Below are 17,466 nucleotides of genomic sequence, written 5' to 3'. Positions count from 1 at the left end.
GCTGATCTACATGATGTTATAGCTGATCTACATGATGTTATAGCTGATCTACATGATGTTATAGCTGATCTACATGATGTTACAGCTGATCTATATGATGTTACAGCTGATCTATATGATGTTATAGCTGTTATAGCTGATCTACATGATGGTATAGCTGTTATAGCTGATCTACATGATTTTACCGCTGATCTACATGATGTTATAGCTGATCTACATGATGTTATCACTGATCTACATGATGTTATAGCTGTTACAGCTGATGTACATGATGTTATAGCTGATCTACACGATGTTACAATCTAGTATAGTAAATAAACCAGCTGTGGCCCCTACCTGCTCTTGGGTCAGTCCTCTGTACCTTATCCCTCCATCTCTGGGAGGACGGATGATAGCACAGCCTCCTGAGAACGAGAGGAGAGACACATCGTGAGATAAATGAGAGATGACCAGGACATGAGGAGAGCCAGCCCTTCATAGTGCACTACACTCCCTTTATAGTGTTCTACATTCACTTTGCAGTGCACTACATTCCCTTCATAGTGCACTACATTGCCTTTATAGTGCACTACATCCCCTTTATAGTGCACTACATTCCTTTTATAGTGCACTACATTCCCTTTATAGTGCACTACATTCCCTTTATAGTGCACTACATTCCCTTTATAGTGCACTACATTCCCTTTATAGTGCACTACATTGCCTTTATAGTGCACTACATTCCTTTTATAGTGCACTACATTCCCTTTATAGTGCACTACATTCCCTTTATAGTGCACTACATTGCCTTTATAGTGCACTACATTCCTTTTATAGTGCACTACATTCCTTTTATAGTGCACTATGAGAATTGGGACGCACACCTATATGTCATATCTGATCATGGCCACTAGGTGGAGCACTATACCTACTGTCTACTTATCAGACATGGACCTCAATCTGTTTTATTATGATTCCTCGCCTCCTTTTCAACCGTATTGGAGGAGGAGATTAAGATTCTGGTCTTCTTCTCCAATGGGTTTTGAGAGGGAGGCGAGGAGAGAGGATGCGAGGATGCCAGGACCTCGTCTAGGGGAGATAGCACACAGGAGGTAGCCAGGACCTCGTCTAGGGGAGATAGATAACACACAGGAGGTAGCCAGGACCTCGTCTAGGGGAGATAACACACAGGAGGTAGCCAGGACCTCATCTAGGGGAGATAACACACAGGAGGTAGCGGAGATAACACACAGGAGGTAGCCAGGATCCTGATGAAGACATCAACAGACCTTTCATGTTGACAGAGGAGTGAACTCTCCCTGCTTATCAGGCTAATCACACATACACACACACACACACACACACACACACTCACTCACTCACTCACACACACCACACCACTCCCCAACACCTCGCAATACATAAAAAATTAGGCAACCATTTAAATTAGCATAATGGTACTAGCTGATTAACGTCGTAGCCTAGCTTCACACTGTTGCTGTCGAGACCCCCGTAACTGTTATAATTGAATGTCATCTAATTTTAAAGGATGTCACTGCTGCCATCCACGTAGCATAACGTCTCTCTCTCTCTCTACTGCTGTAGTCGTGTTGTCAGTGTTAGCTGATTAACAGTGTAGCAGACCAACTAGCTATAGGTTTTGTCTAATAGATAACTGCCTGTGTCCTCTCAACAGTCCACATAGGATAGTGTTTCTCACATAGATAGCATTTCTATTTCTGTGGGTATTGTGGGTATTGTGGGTATTGCGTCTGCTCTGCTGCGTTGTACCTCTCTCTCTTCAGAGAAGGCTCCTCAGAGGAGGAAGGGGAGGACCATCCTCCTCAGTGAATTTCATAAAAATTAAAAAAACTATAGTAAATATAATCACTTCACCAAATTATAGATTAAAACACTGTTTTGCAATGAAGGTCTACAGTAGCCTCAACAGCACTCTGTAGGGTAGCACCATGGTGTAGCCGGAGGACAGATAGCTTCCGTCCTCCTCTGGGTACATTGATTTTCAATACAAAACACAGGAAGCTCATGGATCTCACCCCATTCCATAGACTTCCACAGTAAATATGACAACTTCTGGAGGACATCCTCCAACCTATCAGAGCTTTTGCAGTATGAACTGACATGTTGTCCACCCAATCAAAGGATCAGAAAATGAATCTAGTACTGAAAGCATAAGCTACAGCTAGCTAGCACTGCAGTTCATAAAATGTGGTGAGTCGTTTTTATTTATTTAACTAGGCAAGTCAGTTAAGAATTTTATTTTCAATGACAGCCTAGGAACAGTGGGTTAACTGCCTTGTTCAGGGACAGAACGACATATTTTTATCTTGTCAGCTTGGTGATTTGATCTAACAACCTTTACGGTTACTGGCACCACGCTCTAACCACTAGCCGCCTGACTCAAAGAGAGAGAAACAGTTTTGAACAGTTTTGAACAAATTAATTTCTTCCAAAATGAAGGAGAAGCAAGAGAGAGATAGAGAGAGATATTTCGTTTAAAAAAGTATTCACTTACTTAGTTAGCAAATGCAGCTAGCTAGTTTTGCCTACTGAAACAAGCCTGCCCAAACAGAGGGATGCTATAGCTGGCAGGGTTTACTAATGCGTTAGTTCTATTAGCTATGATGACTATGACGTTACATTAGCTAATATGTTGACAACGAGGATTAGCGTGTATGTATAGCGGTCATGGTATGGTTTGGAAATGGGTTTTTTTCGCCCGGGTTACATACAGCTGATGTGTTGTGCGTTGTCAAGGTAACAGTCGAGAGGAATAAAGCGCATAGATACGAGAAGGAATAAAACGTGGCTGTTATGAAAGTGAACTGCATTTATGTGTGATCAGGGGTGTATTCATTCCGATTCTGTTGAAATACGTTTCTTAACCGCAAGCAAACTAAACAAAAACGGGAATAAACATACCTGAATTTGTCCAGTAGAAACTCTCTTTTTGCAACTGTTGGACAAATGATTACACTCTTGATCAGCTATATGCAGGCAAGAGTGTGCAAGGCAATATTGAATGTGTCACTGTCTGTCACCTCAAATGTTTCTCTCCACATGTGTGCACCTACGTTGTAAACTTTCATTCATACGCTAGGTTGTAGCAACCTCATGATGGGTATAGGGAAAATGTGATTATCATGTAGTAGCCTAAACCTATTGATGTTACATTGAACTGGGTGAATGGAATATGAATGACAGTCATCCAATATGCTGTAATAGAAGTAAGGCCATACCTCATCTTCCTACCTCATCTTAAAACAGCATTGACCGCCATTGCTCTCTATCCCCCAGCTCCCTGAGAGTATATGTGTGTATGTAGCTCCCTTCAGGGAAGGTTGCATCTGCAACCTACGATTACGGCCAGGTTTAACCACAGTGTCCTCTCCTAATTCCCACTGCCCCGTCCGGGTTCATCCACAGTGTCACCTCCTAATTCCCACTGCCCCGTCCGGGTTCATCCACAGTGTCACCTCCTAATTCCCACTGCCCCATCTGGGTTCATCCACAGTGTCACCTCCTAATTCCCACTGACCCGTCCGGGTTCATCCACAGTGTCACCTCCTAATTCCCACTGCCCCGTCCGGGTTCATCCACAGTGTCACCTCCTAATTCCCACCAGCCTGTCTGGGTTCACCCACAGTGTCACCTCCTAATTCCCACCACCCTGTCTGGGTTCACCCACAGTGTCACCTCCTAATTCTAATTATTCAAAATCAACATCCCAATTAGAATTTGGACCCAAATATTTGACAGTGTAATCCTACCAATAGTTTGGGGGCCACTCAATAAACTGGACTTTAAAATATGGGACAAAAATCGAATTGAAGCCCTACATGTAGAATTCTGTCAGTCCAAAGAAATACACCAACTAACGCATGTTTAACAGTGTAGGACATAATGGGATCCATTGCCAGTGGAATTGAAAATACAGAAAATATTTTTAAAATATTAAAGATTAAAATTCAAGTCCAAATTCAAGTCTCCAATTTAAAGCACTTCAAACCCAAGAGTTGAGCCCAAAAAACGAGCCCTCTCGGTCAGCTGGTGTTGGACCTCACCAACCAAGCTGAGCCCAAAAAACGAGCCCTCTCGGTCAGCTGGTGTTGGACCTCACCAACCAAGCTGAGCCCAAAAAACGAGCCCTCTCGGTCAGCTGGTGTTGGACCTCACCAACCAAGCTGAGCCCAGAAACGAGCCCTCTCGGTCAGCTGGTGTTGGACCTCACCAACCAAGCTGAGCCCAGAAACGAGCCCTCTCGGTCAGCTGGTGTTGGACCTCACCAACCAAGCTGAGCCCAGAAACGAGCCCTCTCGGTCAACTGGTGTTGGACCTCACCAACCAAGCTGAGCCCAGAAACGAGCCCTCTCGGTCAGCTGGTGTTGGACCTCACCAACCAAGCTGACACCAGCACTGCTTCTAAAGAAAGAATTCCAATAAACAAAATCATGAACCAATCAAAGGACTCATATCTACAACATTGGAAAAACTAAACAAAATCCCAAAGCCGACTAAATTGCTATCTGGCCCTAAACAGAGAATATGAATTGTATGATTATCTCTACTCTGTCAGAGATACGAATCAGAGACAGATCGTTACCAAGTACAGGCTGAGTGACCACCGATTGGCAATAGAAACCGGCAGACATAAAAAGACATGGCTACCCAAAGAGGAGTGTGTATGTGGTCACTGCACAACAGGGGAGGTAGAAACAGAGATACACATTATCCTTTACTGTGAGAAATATTCCTCACCAAGAGATTCATTATTCACAGAAATGACTACATTTATTCCAAATTTATTCTAAAAAACAAAAAAAGACTAATGGTTGAAGGAGCAATGGCTCCTCTTGCAGCCAAATATGTATTTTCCTGCCATAGCCTGAGGGACACTGAATAATAACATCTGCATAGTAAACAGTAACTTAGTTATAATTAGTACTATTGTTATTATTATTAGTATTATTATAATAGTAGTGGTGGGGGTGGTAGGATGATGGTAATGATAGCAGTTTAGTGATGGTGGTGGTGGTGGTGGTGGTAGTAGTAATGATGATGGTAGTGATAGCAGTTTAGTGGTGGTGGTGGTGGTGGTGGTGGTAGTAGTAATGATGATGGTAGTGATAGCAGTTTAGTGGTGGTGGTGGTGGTGGTGGTGGTAGTAGTAATGATGATGGTAGTGATAGCAGTTTAGTGGTGGTGGTAGTAGTAATGATGATGATAGTGGTGGTGGTGGTGGTGGTGGTGGTGGTGGTAGTAGTAATGATGATGGTAGTGATAGCAGTTTAGTGGTGGTGGTGATGGTGGTAGTAATGATGATAATAGTGGTGGTGGTGTTGGTGGTGGTAGTAATGATGATGATAGTGGTGGTGGTGGTGGTGATGGTGGTGGTGGTAGTAATGATGATGGTAGTGATAGCAGTTTAGTGATGGTGGTGGTGGTGGTGGTGGTAGTAGTAATGATGATGATAGTGGTGGTGGTGGTGGTAGTAGTAATGATGATGATAGTGGTGGTGGTAGTAGTAATGATGATGATAGTGGTGGTGGTGGTGGTGGTGGTGGTAGTAGTAATGATGATGGTAGTGATAGCAGTTTAGTGGTGGTGGTGGTGGTGGTGGTAGTAGTAATGATGATGATAGTGGTGGTGGTGGTGGTAGTAATGATGATGGTAGTGGTGGTGGTGGTAGTGGTGGTGGTGGTGGTAGTAATGATGATGATAGTGGTGGTGGTGGTGGTGGTGGTGGTGGTAGTAGTAATGATGATGGTAGTGATAGCAGTTTAGTGGTGGTGGTAGTGGTTGTGGTAGTAGTAATGATGATGATAGTGGTGGTGGTGGTGGTGGTGATGGTGGTAGTAGTAATGATGATGATAGTGGTGGTGGTGGTGGTAGTAATGATGATGGTAGTGGTGGTGGTGGTAGTAGTAATGATGATGGTAGTGATAGTGGTGGTGGTAGTGGTGGTGGTAGTAGTAATGATGATGATAGTGGTGGTGGTGGTGGTAGTAATGATGATGGTAGTGGTGGTGGTGGTAGTAGTAATGATGATGGTAGTGATAGCAGTTTAGTGGTGGTGGTGATGGTGGTAGTAATGATGATAATAGTGGTGGTGGTGGTGATGGTGGTGGTGGTAGTAATGATGATGGTAGTGATAGCAGTTTAGTGATGGTGGTGGTGGTGGTGGTGGTAGTAGTAATGATGATGATAGTGGTGATGGTGGTGGTAGTAGTAATGATGATGGTAGTGATAGCAGTTTAGTGGTGGTGGTGGTGGTGGTGGTGGTGGTGGTGGTGGTAGTAGTAATGATGATGGTGGTGGTAGTGGTGGTGGTGGTGGTGGTAGTTAGTTATAGTTTCATTTACCAGAGCGAGACAGAGAGAGAGACACAGAGAGAGAAACAGACAGAGAAAAAGAGAGAGTGAGAGAGAGAGACAGAGAGAGAGAGAGAGAGGGAGAGAGAGAGAGAGAGAGAGAGAGACACAGAGAGAGAAACAGACAGAGAAAAAGAGAGAGTGAGAGAGAGAGACAGAGAGAGACAGAGAGAGAGAGAGAGAGAGAGAGAGAGAGAGAGAGAGAGAGAGAGAGAGAGAGAGAGAGAGAGAGAGGACGGATCGTGGATATAAAGAGTGGGTGAAAGGGAGAGGCAGAATACAAAGGGAAACCAAATACTGCACTATTTAGGGACTAGGGTGCAAACTTTGTGTAATGTGATGCAAAAGACAGCCAGGCTAATGTGAGGTTAGTGGTTGTCTCTGTCTCTGTGTGACAGGGAATGTATAACAAGGTAGAGTATATAACCATGTATATACCAGGGTATATAACAGGGTGTATAACAGGGTGTATAACAGGGTATATAACAGGGTGTATAACAGTTATATAACAGAGTGTATAACAGGGTATATAACAGGGTGTATAACAGTTATATATCAGGGTGTATAACAGGGTGTATAACAGGGTGTGTAACAGGGTGTATAACAGGGTGTATAACAGGGTGTATAACAGGGTGTATAACAGGGTATATAACAGGGTGTATAACAGTTATATATCAGGGTGTATAACAGGGTGTATAACAGGGTGTGTAACAGGGTGTATAACAGGGTGTATAACAGGGTGTATAACAGGGTGTATAACAGGGTGTATAACAGGGTGTGTAACAGGGTGTATAACAGGGTGTATAACAGGGTGTGTAACAGGGTGTATAACAGTTATATAACAGGGTGTATAACAGGGTGTATAACAGGGTATTATACCTGAGATCTTTAGTGTCACCACTGTGACATTTGGTGCTGATAATAAGTAGCAGATGTTTACAGCAAATGGCCATTTGTGTCATTGCACAGCTCTCTGGAGTTTAGTCTAGTCTGTCATACCTTAGCTGTTGAAGGTGGTTTGAAATGGTGGCTGGCTGTCTCTGGTATTAGTTTGTGTCCCAAACAGCACCTTAATCCATACATAGTGCGCTACTTTTCATCAGAACCCTGTCCTAATATGGTGCCATCTGGTGCCATCTGTCACGTCAAAGACTCACATTTAACTGAAAGCACAAAGCCATTACCTGTGGTTGTATTGTGTTTGGCCGGTGTGAGGGAGGGGAACACTAGGATAATTAAAAGGAGAAGTGCCATCCCTCCACCTGCGGACAGAAGAGGGGGGGGGGGGGGGGGGGGGATATTCAGATTGGGGAGAGGAAAGAGAGAGTTACATGAAGGATGGATAGTGCAAAGAGACAGAGACAAAAAAGGAGGGTAAGAGAAAGGAAGGGAAGCAGGGAGAGAGATAGTAAGACCCCTTCACAATTACTACACTAAGACCCCTTCACAATTACTACACTAAGACCCCTTCACAATTACTACACTAAGACCCCTTCACAATTACTACACTAAGACCCCTTCACAATTACTACACTAAGACCCCTTCACAATTACTACACGTTTCGTGACAATATTGTCTGTTACACGTTCCTCAGGTAGAATACGACACTGGTCTGTTACACGTTACTCAGGTAGAATACGACACTGGTCTGTTACACGTTACTCAGGTAGAATACGACACTGGTCTGCTACACGTTACTCAGGTAGAATACGACACTGGTCTGCTACACGTTACTCAGGTAGAATACGACACTGGTCTGCTACACGTTACTCAGGTAGAATACGACACTGGTCTGTTACACGTTACTCAGGTAGAATACGACACTGGTCTGCTCCACGTTACTCAGGTAGAATATGACACCTGTCTGCTACACGTTACTCAGGTAGAATACGACACCTGTCTGCTACACGTTACTCAGGTAGAATACGACACTCGTCTGCTACACGTTACTCAGGTAGAATACGACACTGGTCTGTTACACGTTACTCAGGTAGAATACGACACGGGTCTGTTACACGTTACTCAGGTAGAATACGAGACCTGTCTGTTACACGTTACTCAGGTAGAATACGACACTGGTCTGTTACACGTTACTCAGGTAGAATACGACACTGGTCTGTTACACGTTCCTCAGGTAGAATACGACACTGGTCTGTTACTCAGGTAGAATACGACACTGGTCTGCTACACGTTACTCAGGTAGTATACGACACTGGTCTGCTACACGTTACTCAGGTAGAATACGACACTGGTCTGCTCCACGATACTCAGGTAGAATACGACACTGGTCTGCTACACGTTACTCAGGTAGAATACGACACTGGTCTGTTACTCAGGTAGAATATGACACTGGTCTGTTACACGTTACTCAGGTAGAATATGACACTGGTCTGTTACACGTTACTCAGGTAGAATACGACACTGGTCTGTTACACGTTACTCAGGTAGAATACGACACTGGTCTGCTACACGTTACTCAGGTAGAATACGACACTGGTCTGCTACACGTTACTCAGGTAGAATACGACACCTGTCTGCTACACGTTACTCAGGTAGAATACGACACCTGTCTGCTACACGTTACTCAGGTAGAATACGACACTCGTCTGTTACTCAGGTAGAATACGACACTGGTCTGCTACACGTTACTCAGGTAGAATACGACACTGGTCTGCTACACGTTACTCAGGTAGAATACGTCACTGGTCTGCTACACGTTACTCAGGTAGAATACGACACTGGTCTGTTACACGTTACTCAGGTAGAATACGACACTGGTCTGCTCCACGTTACTCAGGTAGAATATGACACCTGTCTGCTACACGTTACTCAGGTAGAATACGACACCTGTCTGCTACACGTTACTCAGGTAGAATACGACACTTGTCTGCTACACATTACTCAGGTAGAATACGACACTGGTCTGTTACACGTTACTCAGGTAGAATACGACACGGGTCTGTTACACGTTACTCAGGTAGAATACGAGACCTGTCTGTTACACGTTACTCAGGTAGAATACGACACTGGTCTGTTACACGTTACTCAGGTAGAATACGACACTGGTCTGTTACACGTTACTCAGGTAGAATACGACACTGGTCTGCTACACGTTACTCAGGTAGAATACGACACTGGTCTGCTACACGTTACTCAGGTAGAATACGACACCTGTCTGCTACACGTTACTCAGGTAGAATACGACACCTGTCTGCTACACGTTACTCAGGTAGAATACGACACTCGTCTGCTACACGTTACTCAGGTAGAATATGACAATGGTCTGTTACACGTTACTCAGGTAGAATATGACACTGGTCTGTTACACGTTACTCAGGTAGAATACAACACGGGTCTGTTACACGTTACTCAGGTAGAATACGAGACCTGTCTGTTACACGTTACTCAGGTAGAATACGACACTGGTCTGTTACACGTTACTCAGGTAGAATACGACACTGGTCTGTTACTCAGGTAGAATACGACACTGGTCTGCTACACGTTACTCAGGTAGAATACGACACTGGTCTGTTACACGTTACTCAGGTAGAATACGACACTGGTCTGTTACACGTTCCTCAGGTAGAATATGACACTGGTCTGTTACACGTTACTCAGGTAGAATACGACACTGGTCTGTTACACGTTACTCAGGTAGAATACGACACTGGTCTGCTACACGTTACTCAGGTAGAATACGACACTGGTCTGTTACACGTTACTCAGGTAGAATACGACACTCGTCTGTTACACACGTTACTCAGGTAGAATACGTACGACACCTGTCTGCTACACGTTCCTCAGGTAGAATACGACACTGGTCTGTTACTCGTTACTCAGGTAGAATACGACACTGGTCTGCTACACGTTACTCAGGTAGAATACGACACTGGTCTGTTACACGTTACTCAGGTAGAATACGACACTGGTCTGTTACACGTTCCTCAGGTAGAATACGACACTGGTCTGTTACACGTTCCTCAGGTAGGCTAACGAGACCTTCAGCACATACTGTATGAGGAGCGATTTTTGCCATTTTTTGGAGGCCAACGAGATAGAAATTCCGCTCTTCTGCGGTTGTCAGCTATCAGCCGTGGGTTCAAAGACATTTACGCTGCTGAAAGATTTGTTAGCGCCAAAGAAGCCGGGAGAGGTTAGCTTCCAGGAGCTCATTTCAGAGACTTTTATGCACCGAAACGGAACGTGTTGAGCGAGAGGAATGTTTTTCGGAATAGGAAACAGTCGGCGGGAGAGACGTTAGCTGAGTATGTAGCGTCGCTAAAGGGACTGGCGATGTGAGTTTGGGGCTGCACTAGAGGAGCAGATCAGGGACCAGCTAGTTTATGGAGATGCCAGTTAAGAGCTGCGCTGGCAAGACGTTAAGCGCGGCATACGGGGAGAATTTAACCTGGGCAAAAGTATTGGACATCGTCAACAACTTGGAGCGCACAGCCACAGAGTATGCAGAAATTCCATCAGACACCGACTCAGTTGAGAACCGATCAGTTGACCACAAAACGGGAGGGGCATCGACCTGGATCCGACAGGGAGAAACAGTGGATGTCAGGCCAGAGGAAGAAGACGTCAAAGCCCTGTTTTCGCTGTTTGGGGACAAGAAATTCACAGCAGACCTGCCGTTACAAGGAGTTACAACGCAGAGCGTGCCTGAAGACTGGACATCTTAAAAGGGCTTGCAGGGGGAGAGTATCTGCAGGGAACAGAGCGTTTTCTAAGCAACGCTGTCAAACAGCACACTGTAATCCAGTGAAGGGGACACGCTACTTGACAACAGATCAAGTTGCCTGCAGGCTCCAGCACAGTCGGAAATCACCAGTCAGAAAAGGACTTGGGACTTTTTACTGTGTGTAGTGATAGTGAATATGTGAAACCTTTTATGGTCATGGTGATGTAACGGGGGGGGGGGGGGGATAATAAAGATGGAGGTAGATACTGGGGCTACCGTGTCTATTATCTCAGAGAAGCTGTACAGCAGCAGATTTAAAGGCGCATAAACTGTGGAGGTAGATCAAGAGTCAAAGTATTTATTGACTATAAACACATTGATAGGTTTATACCAGATTAATAGAGGGCCTTATTTATTTATTTAACTAGGCAAGTCAGTTAAGAACAAATTCTTATTTTCAATGACAGATTTGTACCTTGTCAGCTCGGGGGTTTGAACTTGCAACCTTCCGGTTACTAGTCCAACGCTCTAACCACTAGGCTACACTGCCGCCTTTGAAAGAATCAAGCTCTCCAGCTGTATTCCAACGTATCATGGACCAGGTCTTACAGGGTTAACCTGGGTCTGTGTACTTTCTGGATGACATTCTTATCACAGGGAAATCGGTCCGAGGACCACTTCCTGTAAGTGGTCCACAGCCCCAGGCTAACCCTGTAGAAGCCTTGTTAAAGAGGATGCAAGAGCGTGGGTTAAGAGTAAACAGGGATGAGGATAGACGAACAGGGGCTACATCCAGGATAGACGAACAGGGGCTACATCCAGGATAGACGAACAGGGGCTACATCCAGGATAGACAAACAGGGGCTACATCCGGGATAGACTAACAGGGGCTACATCCAGGATAGACTAACAGGGGCTACATCCAGGATAGACGAACAGGGGCTACATCCAGGATAGACTAACAGGGGCTACATCCAGGCTAGACGAACAGGGGCTACATCTGGGATAGACGAACAGGGGCTACATCCAGGATAGATGAACAGGGGCTACATCCAGGATAGACTAACAGGGGCTACATCCAGGATAGAGGAACAGGGGCTACATCCAGGATAGACGAACAGGGGCTACATCCAGAATAGACTAACAGGGGCTACATCCAGGATAGAGGAACAGGGGCTACATCCAGAATAGACTAACAGGGGCTACATCCAGAATAGACTAACAGGGGCTACATCCAGGATAGAGGAACAGGGGCTACATCCAGGATAGAGGAACAGGGGCTACATCCAGGATAGAGGAACAGGGGCTACAGCCAGGATAGAGGAACAGGGGCTACATCCAGGATAGATGAACAGGGAACAGGGGCAACATCCAGGATAGAGGAACAGGGGCTACATCCAGGTTAGACGAACAGGGGCTACATCCAGGATAGATGAACAGGGGCTACATCCAGGATAGACAAACAGGGGCTACATCCAGGATAGACAAACAGGGGCTACATCCAGGATAGATGAACAGGGGCTACATCCAGGATAGACGAACAGGGGCTACATCCAGGATAGACTAACAGGGGCTACATCCAGGATAGAGGAACAGGGGCTACATCCAGGATAGACAAACAGGGGCTACATCCAGGATAGATGAACAGGGGCTACATCCAGGATAGATGCACATATCAGTATGACATACAATACAAGTTCTCTCAGCAGCATGCCAGAAATCCAAACTATCAAGTGTCATTTTTAGATGTACTTCCCATTTTAGCGAAGGACATAGCCAGGGAAACTACCAAAGACAAAAGGGTTTGGCAAAAAAAGTGAAGCATTTTACACTGACAGGGTGACCTAACCATGTTACTGATCCTGAACTAAAGCCTTATTGGGTGAGAAGGGATGAGCTCCCTGGAGAAAGTGATTGTGGGTTATGGGGTGTGAGAGAGCGGTGGTGCCGGGCTACTCTACAGAGGGACCTACTGAAGGAGATACGTGGAACCCACTGGGGCATGGTAAAAAATGAAAGTTCTCGCAAGGAGCCACTTTTTGGTGGCCCAGGTTAGACTCGGATACAAAAGACACGGTAAGGAGATGCCAGGTGTGTCAGTCTAATAGGAATATGCCGAAGCTTGCACCAGTGCATCCTTGGAAACGGCCTGAGAGAGGGGGCCCTGGCAAACGCATTCATATAGATTTTGCTCAAAAGGGAAAGGACCCGGTTGTCAGTAGTTACGGATGCATAGTCACGCTGGCCAGAAGTAAAGTGTGTGAGTAATACTCTGGCTACAGCCACGGTAGACACACTCTGGGCAGCGTTCTCAGCCTACGGGTTAGTTGAGGAGTGTGTTTCAGACAGATGGTGTCAAAAAGAGATGGAGATATTCTTCCAGTTGAATGGGGAGGACAGCCAGTCGGATCCGTACCATGCAGTTTCAAATAGCGCAGCAGAGCGACTTGTATAGAATCTAAAACAGGCTCTAGAGAAGGACATCAGGACGGTCTGTACAGCATATAGTTTGGACAACTTTCTGTTTGCCTACAGGAATTCGCTACATGTCGCAACTGGAAAAACTCCAGAAGAGTTGTTCCTAAAAAGACAAGTTAGAGCAAAACTGGTTAAACCCCAGTTTTTTCAGATGACATGCAGTCGAAGATTCAGGACAAGGGGGTCGGGAAAGCGTCTTTCTGGGTTTTTTTTTTCAGTCGGGAACGAACAGTGCTCGTCCGAGATTACCAAAGGAGAAGAGAGAGACAAATGGGTCTCCGGGGTTGTGAAAAGGGTACTTGGTCTTGTAACCTACTTAGTGCAGACTGAGGGAAAATTGTGTAAGAAGCATATGGATCAAATGATGATGCAACACAATGAAAGAGAAGACCTGAATGTGTCAGAGTAGAACTTATTTTTTCTTTTTTTTTCCTCCCCAATTTCGTGGTATCCAATTGTTTTAGTAGCTACTATCTTGTCTCGTCGCTACAACTCCTGTACGGGCTCGGGAGAGACAAAGGTTGAAAGTCATGCGTCCTCCGATACACAACCCAACCAACTGCTTCTTAACATGCGCATCCAACCTGGAAGCCAGCCGCACCAATGTGTCAGAGGAAACACCGTGCACAAGGCAACCTTGGTTAGGACGCACTGCGCACGGCACACCACAGGAGTCGCTGGTGCACGATGAGAGCCCTCCCTAACCCGGACGACACTATGCCAATTGTGCCTCCCGGTCGTGGCCGGTTACGACAGAGCCTGGGTGCGAACCCAGAGTCTCTGATGGCACAGCGGACGCTGCAGTACAGCGCCCTTAACCACTGCGCCACCCGGGAGGCTGCAGAGTAGAACATTTCTGATTGGGACTTTGGAACTACGACTGATAATGGGGTTTCCTTCCATTGCTTGCTGTTTGGGTTTTTTAGACCGGGTTTCTGTACAGCACTCTGAGATATCAGCTGATGTACGAAGGGCTTTATAAATACATTTGATTTGATTTGATTTGGAATAGTGCTTCAGCGACCTGGAGAGCGGTAGGGAGACCAGAAAGAGGACTAAAACGGAAGGAATTAGAGAATCTGTCAATAACAACCATAATAGTGGTACAACCACCAGAAAAGGGGAGATCAGTTACAAAGTCTATGGACAAATATGACCAGGGCCGCTGAGGCAGTAGTTTCCCCTGCTGGAGACCTGGGAGATTCGGATTGAGTACATATGGAGCATGTGTTGGAATAGTGGGTGAAGTCCTGAGCCAAAGTGGGCCACCAGTACTTTTCGGAGAGGGATTAGATGGTGGGGGTGATGCCTGGGTGTCCAGCAGCGAGGGATGTGTATGCCCAGGTTAACAGCCGATCTCTCAGCCCTGTGGGAACGTAGATGCACTCCGGATATATCCACATCTACGTCCCAACATACAGGGCTAACGATACAGCTGGACCGATTGATAGGCTGGTGGGCATTCACGGGGCCCTCAACCGACATGTAACTTCAACCAGCATGTAACCTCAACCGGCATGTAACGTCAACCAGCATGTAACCTCAACCAGCATGTTACCACATCCTGGTCCCCAGGCGGTCATTTTCATACTCGACCATGTGATGGTGGGATTGTGACGTTGGAGTCACGGGAGGGTGATGAAGAAGGGAAGGCTGACCACTCCAACAACCCGTCTGGTCAGCAGGGGACCGTGGCAACCTTGGACCTCTCGGTGGTGGAGATTCCCATCTGATATGCTAAATAGAGGGAGCACTGGAGTAGGAAGCCACGGCATTTCGATGGAGTGACGTCATATTTCTCCGGAAGGGATAGTCGGGTATCACTGACCTGGGCGGACAGCTGGTGTAGAAGGTGAGTTGAATAAAGAACCGAAACAGTTTTAACAAACATTAGGTCACCGCCATAACGTAAGAGAAAACAATTAGTAACTGAAGACAATTAAAGGACTAAATAAAAGGTGGGAGTAATCAGGGAGAAAGTGATGAGCAGGTGTGCACAATGTGGGTTGCCAGGTCTTGGTGGTTAGTAGACCAGCGACGTCGAGGGCAGGAGGGAGGGAGCAAGAGTAGGCGTTACATGCAGACCCAAGAATGTCGCGTTACCAGCTACAAGTAATGAGAAAAGTAGAATTCTCTTTTGCCACCCCACTCCTCAGGTTGTCCTTTATAATAGGGCAGTAGGGCCTCAGGGGAGACAGACAGAGGTAAAGAGAAAGGGAGGGGGTAGAGAAGAGAAAGAGGGGTTGAGAGAAAGGGAAGGGGTAGAGGAGAGAGGTAGAGAGAGAAAGGGAGGGGTAGAGAAGAGAGAGAGAGGTTGAGAGAAAGGGAGGGGGTAGAGAAGAGAGAGAGGTAGAGAGAGAAAGGGAGGGGTAGAGAAGAGAGAGAGAGGTTGAGAGAAAAGGGAGGGGATAGAGAAGAGAGAGAGGGGTTGAGAGAAAGGGAGGGGGTAGAGAAGAGAGAGAGGTAGAGAGAGAAAGGGAGGGGTAGAGAAGAGAAAGGCAGAGAGAGAAAGGGAGGGGTAGAGAAGAGAGAGAGGTAGAGAGAAAGGGAGGGGTAGAGAAGAGAGAGAAGAATAGAGAAATGGAGGGGTAGAGAAGAGAGAGAAGAATAGAGAAATGGAGGGGTAGAGAAGAGAGAGAGAGGTAGAGAAAAAGGGAGGGTAGAGAAGAGAGAGGAAGAGAGAAAGGGAGGGTAGAGACAAGAGGGAGGTAGAGAGAAAGGGAGGGGTAGAGACAAGAGAGGTAGAGAGAAAGGGAGGGGTAGAGAAGAGAGTGAGGTAGAGAGAAAGGGAGGGGTAGAGAAGAGAGAGGAAGAGAGAAATGGAGGGGTAGAGAAGAGAGAGGAAGAGAGAAATGGAGGGGTAGAGAAGAGAGAGGAAGAGAAAAAGGGAGGGGTAGAGAAGAGAGAGGAAGAGAAAAATGGAGGGGTAGAGAAGAGATTGGGTTAGAGAGAAAGGGAGAGACAAGAACAGAGACAAGAATGCTAGATGTTACAGAGTAAATGAGCACATGTCCTTCTGAAGCAGTCTTAATGACAGTCTCTGTCTCTGGCATCAGTAGTACTGTGCCAGTCCTATTCCTCCACCACTACCACCTAGTGACTGTCCAGTCACCACTTACCTAATCTCTTCTGGACAGACTACGAGCATCTGACCAAGATTTTAGTTCTGGGTTAACTGAGATTACCCAGTTTCTAGGCAGGCATCGACCCAGCGCAAATCCAAGTCCCAGTCCCATTCACAGACCCAGTACCAGACCCAGTCCCAGCACCAGCCCCAGCCCCATTCACAGACCCAGTCCAAGTCCCAGTCCCATTCACAGACCCAGTTCCAGCACCAGTCCCAGCACCAGCCCCAGCCCCATTCACAGACCCAGTCCCAGCACCAGCCCCATTCACAGACCCAGTTCCAGCACCAGTCCCAGCACCAGCCCCAGCCCCATTCACAGACTCAGTTCCAGCACCAGCCCCATTCACAGACCCAGTCCCAGCACCAGTCCCAGCACCAGCCCCAGCCCCATTCACAGACCCAGTCCCAGCACCAGTCCCAACACCAACGCCAGTAATTTCATTTGTTTTAATGGTCTGAATAGTATACTGGTCATAATCTAAAACCCACTACTATGTTCCTCCACTACTACTGGTGCGGTAGTGGTTACCGCCCATCATTCACCATCAGCCCATTATACATGAAGGCATGGACACAGGCCTAGTCTGAAAGAGGGCTCAATTAGCAATACATCAATGCACTGCTACCCTGCTTGTTTTGCCTTGTATGGTGCCAGCCAGAAACCCAGCCAGCCAGAAATCCAGCCAGCCAGAGAGCCAGAGAGCCAGCCAGCCAGAGAGCCAGAGAGCCAGCCAGTCAGAGAGCCAGAGAGCCAGCCAGAAATCCAGCCAGCCAGAGAGCCAACCAGAAACCCAGCCAGCCAGAG

At 46.4% G+C, this 17,466-nt stretch overlaps 1 pseudogene; it reads right to left on the bottom strand.

The window, feature by feature from the left end:
- LOC139372768 (gamma-aminobutyric acid type B receptor subunit 1-like) overlaps positions 1-17,466 on the bottom strand; it is a 274,428-nt pseudogene that overhangs the window by 209,885 nt on the left and 47,077 nt on the right.

Source organism: Oncorhynchus clarkii, chromosome 18 (genome assembly GCF_045791955.1).
Source record: "Oncorhynchus clarkii lewisi isolate Uvic-CL-2024 chromosome 18, UVic_Ocla_1.0, whole genome shotgun sequence".
Lineage (NCBI taxonomy): Eukaryota > Metazoa > Chordata > Actinopteri > Salmoniformes > Salmonidae > Oncorhynchus > Oncorhynchus clarkii.
Note: the sequence above shows the minus strand (reverse complement) of the source record. Positions and strands in the feature narration are given on the sequence as shown.